General features: G+C 46.3%; 1 long non-coding RNA gene across 1 annotated transcript in view; it reads right to left on the bottom strand.

Moving 5' to 3' along the window:
- Positions 1–13,617, bottom strand: part of LOC308485927 — a 75,598-nt gene extending 61,981 nt beyond the window's left edge. The window contains exon 1 of the long non-coding RNA XR_013990874.1: positions 13,496–13,617. This is a non-coding gene — a long non-coding RNA (uncharacterized lncRNA). The remainder of the gene's footprint in view (positions 1–13,495) is intronic.
- Between the last annotated feature and the right edge of the window lie 2,106 nt (positions 13,618–15,723).

Below are 15,723 nucleotides of genomic sequence, written 5' to 3'. Positions count from 1 at the left end.
CAGATCAAAACAAAAAGGTTGCTAATATGTTTGATGAGCAGAACTAAGGATTCCCTAAAAGACAAAAGGCCTTCCTTAAAACAGGGCTAGAGAACCTGTGGCCCTCATGCTGTTGGGTTCCAACTCTCATCAGCCCCAACATTAACCCTAGTCTGATGCTACTTTAAACAGTTAAGGCTTCCCCCAAGGAATTCTGGGAACTGTAGTTTAGGGGCACTGAGAGTTGTTAAAGGTACCCCTGCCCGTCCGGGCCAGTCGTGACCGACTCTAGGGTTGCGCGCTCATCTCGCTCAAGAGGCCGGGAGCCGGCGCCATCCGAAGACACTTCCGGGTCACGGGGCCAGCGTGACGAAGCTGCAGCTGGCGAGCCAGCACCAGTGCCGCACACGGAAACGCCATTTACCTTCCCGCTATAAAGCGGTACCTATTTATCTACTTGCACTTTAGGGGTGCTTTCGAACTGCTAGGTGGGCAGGAGCTGGGACCGAACGACGGGAGCTCACCCCGCCGCTGGGATTCGAACCGCCGACCTTACAATCAGCAAGTCCAAGGCACTGAGGTTTTACCCACAGCGCCACCCACGTCCCAAGGAATTCTGGAAACTGTAGTTTAGGGGCACTGAGAGTTGTTAGGAGGCCCCTATTCCCCTCACAGAGGTACAGTTCCCAGAGTTCCCAATGAAATGGAATTGATTGTTAAACAACCTGGGAACTATGGTCTTCTAACAATTCACAGAACCCTTAAACTAGAGCTCCCAGAAGTATTCAGCACCTGAACATTGGCTACCCTCAATCAGTAGATTCTCAGAGATGCTTGATCATGCAAGTGATGAGAACAGATAGAGGATATAATCTATTCTGGATCACATATGTTGAGATGAATATGAAAATTTAATGAGTTAGATCAAAAACTCACATGGTAGAGTTGTCATTTCAAAACACAAATTTGAAACCATTTTTGAAAGGGAATTTGTATTAGTAGGAACTGAATAGCTCAAAACGCTTTTTTGCATATCAGGTTGCCCTGCACAATAGTTATTTCAGAGTACTGATGAAGTGCTTGACTGACATCTTCAGCTTTGATTTGTCAAACAACAGCTTTAGGAAAGTGGACTATTTTATAACTCAGGTGGGCGTGTTCAAGGTTTGAAAGCTCTCAGCATGCAATTCATCAGACCGAGTTCCTCTGGGCTTTCAACTTCAGGTCACTCACCTTTCTTATTAAAATGAATAGGCATTATGCAGGAATAGCACTTAGTGAATCTTACTCAGGAATTAGAAAAGATTGAGCAATACTGGGGTCATTTCTCTCTGCTTCATTTTCTGCTAACCTTTTGTAATTGCCACACACCATTTCACTTTGATCTTACCTTACATGGAAATAGAAATTGGACCCAAGTACTTCAGTCCCATTTCCCAAGTGGATGCTAGGTTTTCTGCCAGACCATCATTGCAGGAAGCAGTGTATTACGAGTATGAATAAAAATCTGATGATTCATGGGAGTGACTTCATTCTTTTTGCTGTCATTGGTGAAGCCTGGTCATTAATTCATAGAAGAAATATTCATGAATTACCAGCTTCCACCAGTGAATTGCTCTGTGGTTTATGACATAACTCATACTATGTCTGTTATTTTGTTTAATATTATATTGCATTTTTCTTCAAACCTCTATGGGAGTTTATAGGCACAAGGCCAGATTTTGATGTAAGCATCAGTGAAGGGCGTAAATCTAGATGGACTTAATATAAGTCTTTTGGATTGCTGCCTCTATTTTACAACTCAAAAACTGAGTCAAAATTTAGATTTTCCTGCATTTAATTATGAATTTATGTTTATTTTGCTATTTAGGTGGTAATCCTGTTCCCAGCTTCCTTGGAGCCGGGGTCAAAGGATCAGGTGCAATTTGGTATGTGCTGATTTAGCACATAACCAATGTTCAGGACATGACCATCTCATTTCATGCAGTACTTTTTTATTTAAAAAATGTGCAAAATTATTTAAAACAAAGGGTTGTGTCCAATGCTAGTCCTACTCAGAGTAGATCCATTGAAGCAAATATATATGACTAATTTAGGTCCATTGATTTCATTAACTCTGAGCAGAATTTAGTTCAAAATAACCCAAAGTACATATAACAGTACTTTGTACTTAAACACAAAAGAAAACAAAAACATGTAAACAGGTTTTTCTAGCAACTCTGTGCTGGTCAAAACGTAATTGGAAATGTTATCACATTACTTTTCAACTAACTGTTACATGCCACTCCAGTCCCTAAGGAGACCCCTGAGCAGGGGTCGCGTGTGAATGTCTGTGAGGAAAAAGAAAAGACTGCTGGCTTCAGTCTCGAGCAGGGATTGAGAGCAGTGAAGAAGCCCTACTCTTCTCCTAGAAAAAAATAGTTAAAAAAGAACCTTCCTCCTCTGAAGGAACACTAACTTACTAGCCCTGCCTTCAGCTTAGCCTTTCCTGCCTGCTCTTTCACTCTGTGACTGAGACTGGAATATATGGAATAATATCTAAAATAGTGCTGTTTTACTGCTGTTAAAGATGAACATATTTTTAGGAGGTGTTAAATATTACAAACACCATCGAAAGCCATCTGTACCATACCAAGTCGGAACTTCATGCCATATGTGGAAACTTTATATGCCACCATTTCCAGAATCGCATGTTCATTGTGTGTTTCTACTACAGTATTTGCACTCTCAGCAATAAAAGCACAGATGAATTTTCAGAAATCTTCAGCACAAGCCATAAAAGCTCCTCACAGCAACAAATCCCTTGTTTGATTTTACCAAAGGCTTTGAAAAGGAGAACCAAAATCCAGTTTCACATTTCAAACCACCCAGCCAATTTCATGCTCTCAGGTCCAAACTAGATGAGGCCATGACTACCTTGTTGGGTTAATAGCATGCCTGCCTGTGGAAGACTGCCAGGGAGTGCCCTACTGCCCCACATTGTGGAGGATCGCTGGGCAGCAAGACTACAGCCAGGCAACACATGCCACTTATCTTCATTGCAGCGGGCTTCATTGCATTCATCTCTGAGAAGACAGAGAAGGAACAATTGATGACAGTGAGGTCTCAGTTCCTTACAAGTGAAGTAGAAAGGTAGGGAAGGGGTAGAGATGGCTTGATTTGAGTACCAGCTGAGCCAAAGCCTGCAGGAAGAAGGTGCTGGGAAGGAGCTCAGGGCGTAGCAGGTTAGAAGTGAAGTCTCATGCTACCCCTCACCACTGCCCCAACAAGGAACTTCCTGATTGTATTCAGCAGAGAGAAAGAGTGCGAAGGAACACCCTGCTACTAATAAACAATTGTGAACTGAACAACCCAGTGGTTACGGCTATTTGTGTGAAGGAAGAGAACGGTCAGGGTCATGGGCACGCAGCCTTTGACATACTCCTACCCATGGAAGCCCAATACTGTCTTGTGCATGCATACAGTGAGGGGTGCAGGATCCGATTTCAGCATTAAAAAGGGCCTGCAAGTGAGGAACAGCTGAACACTTCTAAATCACTAGCTAAAACTTTCATGCAGTCATTTTGATGCCATTAGCCAGGGGTGCAGCCCCACTCTTCTCTTCTCTTCCCTCGCCTCCTTCCTCTCAGTTTAGAACAGAGTCGTTCAAGCTTGTGGCCCCAGATGCTGTTGGACTATAACTCCCATCATCCACTGCCATTTTAATCCATGGTTATGGATGATGGGCATTGTAGTCCAACAACATCAAGTGACCCAAGATTGAAGAAGGCTAGTTTACTGTAGAATGCTAACCTCTAAAAATGTGAGTATTGGCTTAATGTCAAAATTGTACTCTTTGCTATTTGCTGAGATATACAGTCAGCTGTGTGGAAGGTGGATCTCTGTGACCCTGTTTCAGTTAGTGACTGGAATAAGTGGAGAATGTGCACTGCTTCAGTGAATAGAGAAGAGTCAGCTTTTTAAAATGCAGATGGGTGATATTTAATGCCCGCAGGACTGCATCATATGAATAGAGGAGTGTGTCTGCTTTGTTGCTAGGGTGTAAGACTGACAGAACTTAGCATTTAACTTGACTGCTTCAATTGACAGAATTGGCACTTTTACAGGTGCCACATAATACCCATTCCACATTTGTAAGAACTTGATTGTTTAGTGTGGCAGCACCTACACTTTGAAACTCCCTGCATATTGAGATCAAGCAGACACGTTCACTCTTTTCGGCACCTGATAAACATTCCTGTTTAGACAAGCCTACCCAGATGCAACAAAATAAATAAATAAGATGGGGGTGAGGGTGGAGAGAAGCAAATTACTGAACCTGATCCCAGATTAGCACTGTTAATGTTATTGGCTGACAAGCATAACATTCTTTGAAAGATCTGATAATCTTCTTGACAGCCACAGCTCAATTAGCATAGCATAACCATGGCTCTTTAGAGAGCTAATATAACTATGGGTGGAATGAGGCCTTATTGGAAAAATTCACTTATGAATCAAAAGTTGTTGATGAAACATGGTAATTCTGTACACCATTGTATCCCTTTATCTCCCATTTGAAATGCTCTCTCTCTCTAGGAACCAACTGCTGCAACCTCAGGTGTCCTTTTGCACAGAATAGAAAGCTTTTGGAAATTGTAAATATGAAAATTCTGTGTGTGATATATTATTTGCACCCAGTAATCTCTCCATTAAAAATTGTAGCACCAATAAAACCTTAATAAAGACATAGTACAAAAAGCAACTTTTTGAATGTTTTGTGTTAGAAAAAAAGACACTTAATCAAAAATCAAGCATCTGCCTGGCTTGATCAAAAATATTCCCAGGATCTATCTGGAATTAAGTGCAACAACATTTTGTGTGCCAATAAGAAGAGAGTTCATTAATTTAAAAACACTAATACTTATATTTTACCTGTGATGATTATAGTAACATGAACTAAATTCAGTCCTACAAATCAGTCAAAAGCATTAGCAGAGAGTCTGCATCTGCAGATCCCATAAGTAAGGGATGAGAGAGGCAATAAAATGTATTTATTATCATGGCTTATGTTAAATTAAAATTGATGACTACAGGGAAGGGAATTTAGTATGGGAATTTGGGATACCTTCTTTTCATCTCCCAGTAAACCTACTGATTTGCTTCCTGGTACCTTAATTTCTTTATATCCATGCATGGCAGGTTTCTGCTTTAGTACAGCATTCTTTATATATGGTCCCTGTTCAGTATCTTATTCCAAAACTATATAATCAGGGAGCTTAAAGATCTCCTCTGCAAGACACTTGAGCTCCTTTGCTTTCCATTACACTGGTTTAGACTCACAAATGATAATGGGAAACTGGTTTAGCTCCCCCCAAATAAATTGAATACCCTCGTTCAAGTAATGGCACCGTTGACTTTTGACAGTCAAAATAAAGGCTCCCACTGGGTCTGATGAGTGAAGTGCTTCCAAGAAAAGACTTGAAATATACTCAGAGTCGCAAAGTGATTTCATGCTCTTTATTCAGCTCATAGTGGTGAGGAGGAATGAATGAATGTCCCCTCACAGTATCTGCTTTATATACATTATTTACACAATGGGCTGCACATGATTGGCTAATTCTGGAATTCTACTGTAAGCCAATCAGGTTGTGGATTCACTTCTATCTGGAGCAGGATTGGGTGGTTCCTGCCAACCAATCATACTGCTGCATTGTTCTAGGACCAATCAGACTGCTGCATTCTGAATCCTATTGTTCTAGGACCAATCAGACTGCTGCCTTTTGGATCCTATTGTTCTAGGACTAATCAGACTGCTACAGTTTGGATCCTATTCAACTCAGTACATAACACCCCTCCCCTCTAAGTTCCAGTCCTGCCCGGGAGGTCGCATTCATAGTCCTCAAGGTATGCCGGCGGCCTACGTGTGCGTTGTGGCCTGGGGTGTTCCCTGGTCCGGGCTCCGGGTTCTGGCTCGTGTTCCAAGGATGCTGGCTGTGATGCGGCTGTTTGGTCTGGTGCAACCGGCTCGCTCAGTCGTGGTTCTGGTTCCGGTGTCCTTTCGGCCTCACGGGTCCTCTCTGTATTTACTGATTCTGCCTCTCCTGCTGGCCCCTCCTGCTCTATGGGCCTCACTGCCCCGCTGTTCCCTTGGGACTCCTCTGACCTGTCCTCCTCCTGGTTTTCTCCCGGGAATCGTCGCCGTATCTGGTCGCAGTGGCGGCGCCAGCATTGCCCCCCATCCGTTAGCACCTCGTACGACACGGGGCCAGTGACCCTGGTGATTGTGGCGGGTACCCATGCTGGGCCTGCCCCAAAATTCTTTGCGTACACTGGGTCCTGGGCCTCGAAGGTCCGGGGGTTCCTGCCTTCCCCCACCACTACCTCATCCTGAGCTCTATCGGGGTGAAGGCGGTCCAATCTGATTGCAAGGCGCCGACCCATTAGTAGTTCAGCGGGGCTCCGGCCAGTCGTTGAGCTGGGGGTGCTGTGCTGTGCTAGAAGGAATGTGGCAAGGCGGTACTCCCAGTCCCCTTGCGTCATGCGGCGAAGGGTGTCCTTGGTGGTCCGCACCATGCGTTCTGCTTGGCCATTGGTGGCAGGGTGGAACGGCGCCGAACGGATGTGGCGGATGGCGTTCTGCGCTGTGAAGGTTTGGAATTCTCCTGACGTAAATGCAGTCCCGTTGTCTGAGACGAGAGTGTCAGGGAGCCCGTGGGTTGCAAACAGCCTGCGTAGTACCCGGATGGCTGCGGACGTGGAAGTGGACGGTACCAGTGCGACTTCCAGCCATTTGGTGTAGGAGTCCACCACTATGAAGAATGTTTTCCCCTGAAAGGGGCCAGCGAAATCCACATGCAGGCGTGACCATGGTGCTCGGGCGGACTCCCAGGACTGGACTGGGGCCCTTGGGGGATCTGGGCGGGATTCTTGGCAGGCCTGGCAGTGTTTGACCCAGGCCTCTATCTCTCCATCGATCCCCGGCCACCACACATAACTCCTGGCAAGGGCCTTCATTCTTACTACCCCTGGATGTGTCTCGTGTAGGGCTGTGAGGACCCTTTTGCAGAGGGGCTGGGGAACAACGACTCTGCTTCCCCATAACAGGCACCCCCTGTGGGCCGACAGTTCATGTTTGCGGGTTGTGTAGCCGGCAAATTCTGGCCCGGGGTTGCTGCTGGGCCATCCCCTCCACACCCAGTCCAGGACCCGGGAGATGACCCTATCTTTCTTGGAATGGTGTGCAACTTCTTGTGCCTGAATGGGGCGGTCGGGAAGCAGCTCCAGGCTCATAACCTCTTGTGCAGGTGCTGGGTCAGGGCCTGTTTCCGGTAGTGGTAGCCTGCTGAGGGCGTCCGCATGGCCCATCGCCTTCCCAGGTCGGTGAATCAGTGCATACTGGTAGCTGGCAAGGAAAATTGACCACCTGAGGACGCGAGGAGACAGCACTTGGGGGGTCTGCTTTTCGGGGGCAAACAAGCCAAGCAACGGCTTGTGGTCAGTCACCACGGTGAAGGGCCGCCCGTACAAGAAATCATGGAATTTTTTTACTCCCTTTACGATTGCCAGACCCTCCTTGTCGATTTGCGAGTAGTTCCGCTCGGTTGTGTTGAGTGTCTGGGAAAAGTACGCCACCGGTACCTCTCTTCCATCCGGGAGTTGGTGCCCCAGGACAGCTCCAATGCCATAGGGTGAGGCGTCACATGCTAGCACCACCGGCAGCCTCTCGTCGAAGTGTGCCAAGACCGAGTTTGAGACAAGCAAGTCCTTGACTGCCTGGAATGCGGCCTCCTGGCGCTGGCCCCACACCCAAGGGGCCCGCTTGTCCAGGAGTCTGTGTAGGGGCTCCGCTACCGCCGCCTTGTGGGGAAGGAAGGAATGGTAAAAGTTCAATAGTCCCAAGAAGGCCTGAAGTTCAGTCTTGCTCTTGGGCGCTGGGGCATCACAAATGGCCCGTACCTTGTCCCCAGTCGGGTGGACCCCTTCTGCGTCCACCATAAATCCCAGAAAGTCCACCTGAGGCACTCCTAGTAGACATTTTTCCCGCTTCACCTTGAGACCCGCCGTCTGGAAACGGTGCAGAACGGTGCGGAGGCGGTCCTCAAACTCCTCTGGTGTGGGGCCGGCAATCAACACATCATCGAAGAAGGGGGTGACGCCAGGAATCCCTTTAAGGAGAGAGTCCATTATATTCTGGAATATGCCTGGTGCCACGCTGACACCGAATTGCAGCCGCTTTACCCTGAACGCTCCTCTGTGCGTCACAATCGTCTGTGCCTCTGCTGTGGCCTCATCTACTGGCAGCTGTTGATATGCTTGGGCCAAGTCCAGCTTGCCAAAAATTTTCGACCCAGCCAGGGTGGCAAGGACATGGCTGACCACTGGCACTGGGTATGCGTGGGCCGTGAGGGCCTTGTTTATGGTACATTTGTAGTCTGCGCAGATGCGGACCGAACCATTAGGCTTGACGGGTGTGACGATTGGGGTTTCCCAGGGAGCATTAGGCACCGGCTCCAGCACTCCTTGCTCTACGAGTCGGTCCAATTCCTCGTCTATACGGGGTTTCAAGGCGAACGGGACCCGGCGGGCCTTGAGCCTGACCGGTCGTACTGCGGGGTCAAGCTGTAGCGCAATGGGGGGGCCCGTATACTGTCCCAATTTCCCATCGAAAACCCCTGGAAATTCCTTGCATATGGCGTCCACGTCCACTTGTAAGCTAGTGTGGTTCACCCCGGTGACAGCTAGCCCCAGTGGTCCAAACCATGCCAATCCCAGTAAGCTAATGTAGGGGCCCTTGACCACAAGCAAGTCCAGTTGCCGCGTCCGCCCTCGGTATTGCACCCTGAAGGTCCCCACCCCCATTGTGGGGACCTTACGTTTCTGGAAGTCCCGGAGGGTGAATGGGGCCGGCCTGAGTTTGGGACCCCCAGTGGGACACAGTTTCCTTAAGGTCCTTGCCGAGATTATGGATAGAGTTGAACCCGTGTCAAGCTCCATGCGGCATGGGGCCCCCTCTATCTGTACCTCTACATAAATTTTCTCTACGTTGGGGTGGGGCAACTGGTATACCTGGAAGTCCGTGAGCTCCGTCGAGTTGCCTTGGTGCGTTGGGCCCCGGGACCTGGGGCTCTTGGATTGGTCATCTGATGCCTGGTGTCGGGTGGGCCGAGCCCGACACACCCGGGCGATGTGTCCCGATTTTCTGCACTGCCTGCACTCTGCGTTGCGGAAACGGCAGGTCCTCCTCTCGTGACTCTCCCCGCAGCTTGCGCAGTTCCCTCCTTCTCGTCGAGGCAGCTGTGGTCTGTGCGCTGCTTGAGTGCGCTGCTGTACTCGGTGCACCTCCTCCCTGTCGGATCCTGAGTCGTCGGTGAGGTCTTCATGGTGGACCCTCGGTTGGGATGGCAGGCTCGGCCGTGCCTCTTGGGTCGACCTCTCGGCAGCTTCTGTTGCCAGGGCCTCCTCCAGAGCGACCTGGAACGTTAGGTCCTTCTTAGCGTAGAGGCGTCGTTGCAGCTTCTCATCCTTCAGGCCACCGACGAGGCGGTCACGAAGCATGTTCTCCAGCTCTGAGAAGTTGCAGAACCGGGCGGCTTGGCGGAGAGAGGTCACAAACCCAGTTATGGTTTCCCCAGGGGCTTGCCGCTTTGCGTAGAAGGCATTTCGACGAGCCACCACTGAGGGCTGTGGCGAAAAGTGCCCCTTCAGCTGTTCCATTATTGTTTTGTATGGAACAGTAGCGACGTCTTCAGGCGCAAGGAGAGCCCGGGCGATTTCAAACGTCTCCTCTCCGCAGACGCTGAAGAATATCGCCCTCTTCTTGGCGTCTTCTTCGTCGGTGACCCCTTTGGCTTCTAGGAGGAAGGTGAAACGGGAGGCGTACGCTTCCCAGTCTCCAGATGCTGGGTTGAATGGCGAGAAGCTGCTGTTGGCTGCCATTCTGAGTTCCTTGTGCCCCGGAGCTGAAGCCTGGATACACGGTGCGAGGCAGCGGTGCGGCAGTTGGCGGTGCTGCGGTGCTGTGTGTGGCAGTCAGCTCAGCGGGATCCCATCCTCGTCGCCAGTGAAATATACTCAGAGTCGCAAAGTGATTTCATGCTCTTTATTCAGCTCATAGTGGTGAGGAGGAATGAATGAATGTCCCCTCACAGTATCTGCTTTATATACATTATTTACACAATGGGCTGCACATGATTGGCTAATTCTGGAATTCTACTGTAAGCCAATCAGGTTGTGGATTCACTTCTATCTGGAGCAGGATTGGGTGGTTCCTGCCAACCAATCATACTGCTGCATTGTTCTAGGACCAATCAGACTGCTGCATTCTGAATCCTATTGTTCTAGGACCAATCAGACTGCTGCCTTTTGGATCCTATTGTTCTAGGACTAATCAGACTGCTACAGTTTGGATCCTATTCAACTCAGTACATAACAAGACTGGTACTACTTCTCTGCAACAATTTAACTATTGAGAGTTATTTCCAGAAATACTGAAGTAGGAATGGACAATTGCTCATTTTGTATACTCATTTTAAACTCAGTTTGTTACATTGCAGCATCACTTTGTGATTTGTTTTTTAATAGTCCATGAAAGTTCATTAGTGTTTCAAATATACAATCTAAAGTTAGGCTGGAACGGTGAAGTGGCCAAGTTTGCCAATGATACTAAATTGTTCAGAGTTGTTAAAACAAAAAGAGATTGTGAAGAGCTCCAGAAGGATCTCTCCAAACTGAGTAAAAGGGCAGTAAAATGGCAAATGCAGTTCAATGTAAACAAGTGTAAGGCGAGGCATGTTGGGCCAATAAACACATGTTAATTTCACATATACACTCATGGAGTCTGAATTGGAGGTGACTGACCAGGAATGAGACCTTGGGGTCATAGTAGATAGCTCAGTGAAGGTATTGACCCAGTGTGTGGTAGTCATGAAAAAGGAAAACTCCATGCTAGGCTCATTAGGAAAGGAATTTAAAATAAAACTGCCAATATCGTAATGCCATTATGCAAATATATGGTGCAACCACATTTGGAATACTGCACACAATTGTGGTTGCCTCACCTCTAAAGTTAGAAAACGTTCAGATAAGGGCAGTGCTTTTTTCTGGGGGGATGCAGGGGGATGCAAACCGCTAAACATTTTGTGAATCTAAGTTTGGCCTCATTCAGGGGCAGTATTTCAATATGAGCATGAAAATGAGAGTACCCCTAAACATTTTTTAAAGAAAAAAAGCACTGGATAAGGGCAAACAGAAACATAGAATTGTAGAGTTGGAAGAGACACTGGTGATCATCTAGTCCAATTGCAAAAGCACCAATTCCATCAATAATAAAATCCGCTGGATACAATATTGGAATGCTAACAGTGCAGCGAATATAATGGACAGGGAGAGGGGGCACATTAAAGGCCTCTTTTTTTTTTTTAAAGATCAAACAGGAATATGTAAAGCTTCCGTGATTAGCAAAAGGTGAGAAAGAGATTCCAGTTTAGATTCTTTACATAAATAGAGAGTAGGAAGCAGACAGGGAATGAGCCATCCAGTGTACTGGAAGAACAGAAATAAAACTAATTAGCTGCTGATTACTGGTTTGTGAGAACTAATTACACAGAGGCAGACTTCCCTGTCTTATCTGTATGCACATGTTGTTCTGTTTACTGAAGGAATATTAATTATACCAGCCAGCACAATTTCCTTCATTAAGAGGAGAGTACATCCCTTTTAACTGTAGAGGCGGTCAGCAAAGAGAAACTAAGGCTTGTACGCAAATAATAACTGTGGAAGCAATTTTGGTAAGGCTCACCCCGGTTAGCCCTCTCGCTCTTTTGAAGGCCCACCAGCCCCACACTAGCAGCAGGGTTACTGATGAAATGCAAGAATGTTAATAGTAAAAATAGGCAAGAAAAATTAAATGGATAGGGAAGAGCTTTGTGCATTACAGTATAAATCTCTACTGATTTCAGTTTATCTTGGACTATTTTGGATTGTAACCTTGGCTTTTAATTAAAAAAAACTTTCTGCATGTTACTAAGAAGAAAGAAAATTCAGTGAATTTGAGTTGGTGTGCAAACATGATTAAAATGGAGAGGTTAGCAGACCATGCAAAATATGATACAAGAAGAATTAAATTTGGGGGTTGTGGGGTACAAAGGTCTTTTGCCATGAAGTAGTGAACTTTGACCCAGTGGAATTTACTAAAAGATGGATCAGCATATAAAATAAACAAGTCTATTGTGTAAAAGAAAAAGTTTGTATTTTTGCCAGCACTTATCTCATTCCTAGCTCTTATTCAACTGTCCAGAGAGTTATTTAAAATCAACCAGGGTTGAAAAGTAATCATACCCCACCCTCTCCTGCAAAGTGGCTCATAATGTGAATGGGAATGGGAGTGGAGGTGTGCAAGATAGAACATTTCACAGGAAGACGATTGTGAACAGAATACAGTTTGCCATTGAGCTCAAAATGCAAGACAGATGTACTGAACACAGCAGTGGCTATGCTTTCTAAAACAAACCGGAGTGTTCTTTTCTTAAGTAACCAAAGGTTAAAAGCAGCCTTGCAAAGAAAATAATAAAAAAGAAATCAAAACTTGGAGGTGGAAGGAAGGTCACCAACTTTATAGGCAAGCTCTTATTTATTTATTTGTTTTCTGGGCAGCTCACAAAGGATGCAAATGACAGTTTGCTGTTACCCATCTGGAATCCTCAGAACAAGGTGGACAAAGCATCAAAATAAATGAATAACAGAGCTGACACTGTGCCTCAGATTTAGGCTGCAAGCAAATACAGTTGTCTCACATAGATATGAAATTTGTATGCAGCTATATGCTCCAAAGGCTTAGGCTTTTTTTTTTAAAAAAAGAGGGACATATGCCATAAATTATTCCAAGAATGAAATATGACCACTGGGTCTCTGTTCAAGGTGGCGATAATCAACTACCTCAGCTGTGGAAGTACCAGTAGTAAGTCAGAGATGTCTTGGGGCCTCTTATAGCAGCGCATAGTTTCAAGACAATACATGTACAGTAACATGTTTCTTTACTTGCTTTCATTCCACCTCCCTTCTCCACCTTGCCTACACCCCTATCAGTGTTTGCCAAGTGGTGGATTATTATTTTTTATGCAATATTTCATAAATTATATGAGGCAGCAGCTTGCTGACATAGTTGTGGTTGAAATGAAATTCCAATACACCGGGGTGGGAGGTGGGGGAGGTACAGAATGCGACAACAGAATCGCTTGGTTTACAGGTACATGCAGACAGCACTCCTTAAAGAGGATCTTGTATCAGCGATACCTAGCCTGTCCAGCTTTCGATTTTAAAAAATCCGGCCCCTGGGTGAGGCTGGAGAGTGGAGCTGAGTGAGAACAGAGCTAATTTAATACATGCAACTCCCCATTTACATGTGTTCAAGGCATGCATGACCGCACCCGCCTGCATCGCCGCAAACCCAGCAGTGGCAAGAAAAGGGGGAGAAATAGCACAGAAACAGGAAAAATGGCAAAAAAACAGCGTCTAGCAATCCAGGAGCCCTTGCACTGACCTTTGAGGCCTGTGGAGAGTTGGAGTTTGAGCACGGAGGTTTGGAGGGAGCGACTGTGGTGTTTGCAGGTTTCTCCAATAGTGTTCCCAATATATGCGATTTCACTTAAACGCACGGTGCCTCAGAACGTAACCCCCACATAAATGAGGGTTGCCTGAGTTTCTTGTTTGTTCCCTTCTTGATGCTGGCTAAGCAGATACAATGAACTGAGCCTTTATTAGCATTCTAGCAAAGAGTTAAAGAGTGGGGCTTGGAAGTGGGCAGAATAGAATTTCCACACTGCCACTCCCAAGTTATCACTTTGCTCCGTCAGCTTCCACAGCCTATACAGTGGTACCTCAGGTTAAGTACTTAATTCGTTCCGGAGGTCCGTACTTAACCTGAAACTGTTCTTAACCTGAAGCACCACTTTAGCTAATGGGGCCTCCTGCTGCTGCTGTGCCGCCGGAGCACGATTTCTGTTCTCATCCTGAAGCAAAGTTCTTAACCTGAAGCACTATTTCTGGGTTAGCGGAGTCTGTAACCTGAAGCGTATGTAACCCGAGGTACCACTGTACATTGGTAAGCAGGGCTCATTCCATCGTGTGCTGGAAGACCAGCTCCATCAGGTCTCTGCTCCTTCAGCTCTCACCTGGAAGCAGCCACTCCATTGGGGTGTCTCAATGGGGGAAATGAGAAGCAGGGCTCATTCCACCAGCTTTGCCAAAACACCATCCACCAGACCCTTCCGGCCCCTGAGCTGCTTCTATGCCAGCTGGTCATTATAAGAACTGCTATTTAAGAATTGGCACCAGAGTTTGATTTTCCCCCTATCCCCTTGTGTGTGTTGTGAAGCAGCCTCAAGGCAGGGATCGTCTTGTTTTAACTGAAGGCGCATCCACACTTGCACTTGTTCCGTGCCTAGAAAGCATGGGTCTCAACGGTTGTGCCCTTTCCCCACCCCTTTCCCTGGGGAAACCTGCTCTTTGATGATAAAGCAGAGCAAACACCAATCTGGAGAAAACCCAACTGGCGTTTCCTCTCATTCAACAATAAAGATTGGGTTTCCCTGGAGGAAAGTGACGGAGCAAAGGGAAGTGTGGATGAGCCCTGACTGTATGTAAACCACTCTGGGAGACATTGGACTTGAAGTACTTCTAAAACAAAATCCATTATTTCGGCTGCAACTTTTTCTTTTCTCTAGCAGTAATTATGATGACATGTATTCCATCCTTGCACACTGAGGCCCCTGCTGGCTTTAACTCCTAAGGACTATTCCCTCAAAAGGTACCCAGCAAGCATTTTTAAAGGGTTGTGCCATGCTGTCACTCTGGCCCTGATCAAGATGGCAGATGTTTCTCCCCTTGTAATCTTATATTGAAGGTACAGAGGGCAGAGCATCTCTGACTGAATTTCAGACATGTACACACCTTTTTTCATCCCAGGTAAATAATTTTGGGATTAATCAATAGAGGTCTGTTGTCGTCCCCCACCCAATAGCATCCTTTAATTCTTATCAACACCCTATTAAATACTCTCCCACCACCAACGCAAACAAATTTGGCACTACAGAATAGTTATTTTTGTACAATCTGATCCCCCCAGGAGGGGTTTGGATAGACATGGTCACGCAATAAAATCACACAGTCTTCCCAGGCGGGCTAGTATTTCCTTCAGTATGGATAGGCAGTAATTCAAATGAAAACCTCATGTAGCCTCCTTTCCCCATTTGGGATGAATTACCCACGTAGATACTTCACTGCCAACTCTGTGTTACTGACAGTGTCATTAAGCTCCGTGCCACCAGGGACAAATCCTTTTACACCCTGAACAGTGATACTTTTATGCTGCAAAATGCATTTTCTGGTATTCCTAACACTGCATGTTGTGTTGGGGCGTGGGCACCTATCCTGTGCAGGGTAAGCAGGGGGTATTAGGCAAAATTTTCAAAGCTTTCATTGTTTGAAACGAGCTCCTGTTTACACAGGCAATAGTTTCATTTTCTTTTGCTAGGACTCACAGCTTAGAAGAAAGACCTCTTACTCTTTTGCCTGCATTACCTTTGCAGTCTGTACATTTGAATTCTGCCATCAATTAAGGATGAGTCAAAATATTGCACATATATGTGCTTATGACAAGACTGTGACAACTTTACATAGCTGTTCCCATGAAGCTTCAAGAAAAGTAATTTGCACTGCATTCTACGAATAACTTATACTCGAGTAATCCTGGAATATTGCCTTAAGACT

This window comes from Podarcis pityusensis (genome assembly GCF_964106645.2).
Source record: "Podarcis pityusensis genome assembly, chromosome: 9".
NCBI classification, from domain to species: domain Eukaryota; kingdom Metazoa; phylum Chordata; class Lepidosauria; order Squamata; family Lacertidae; genus Podarcis; species Podarcis pityusensis.
Note: the sequence above shows the minus strand (reverse complement) of the source record. Positions and strands in the feature narration are given on the sequence as shown.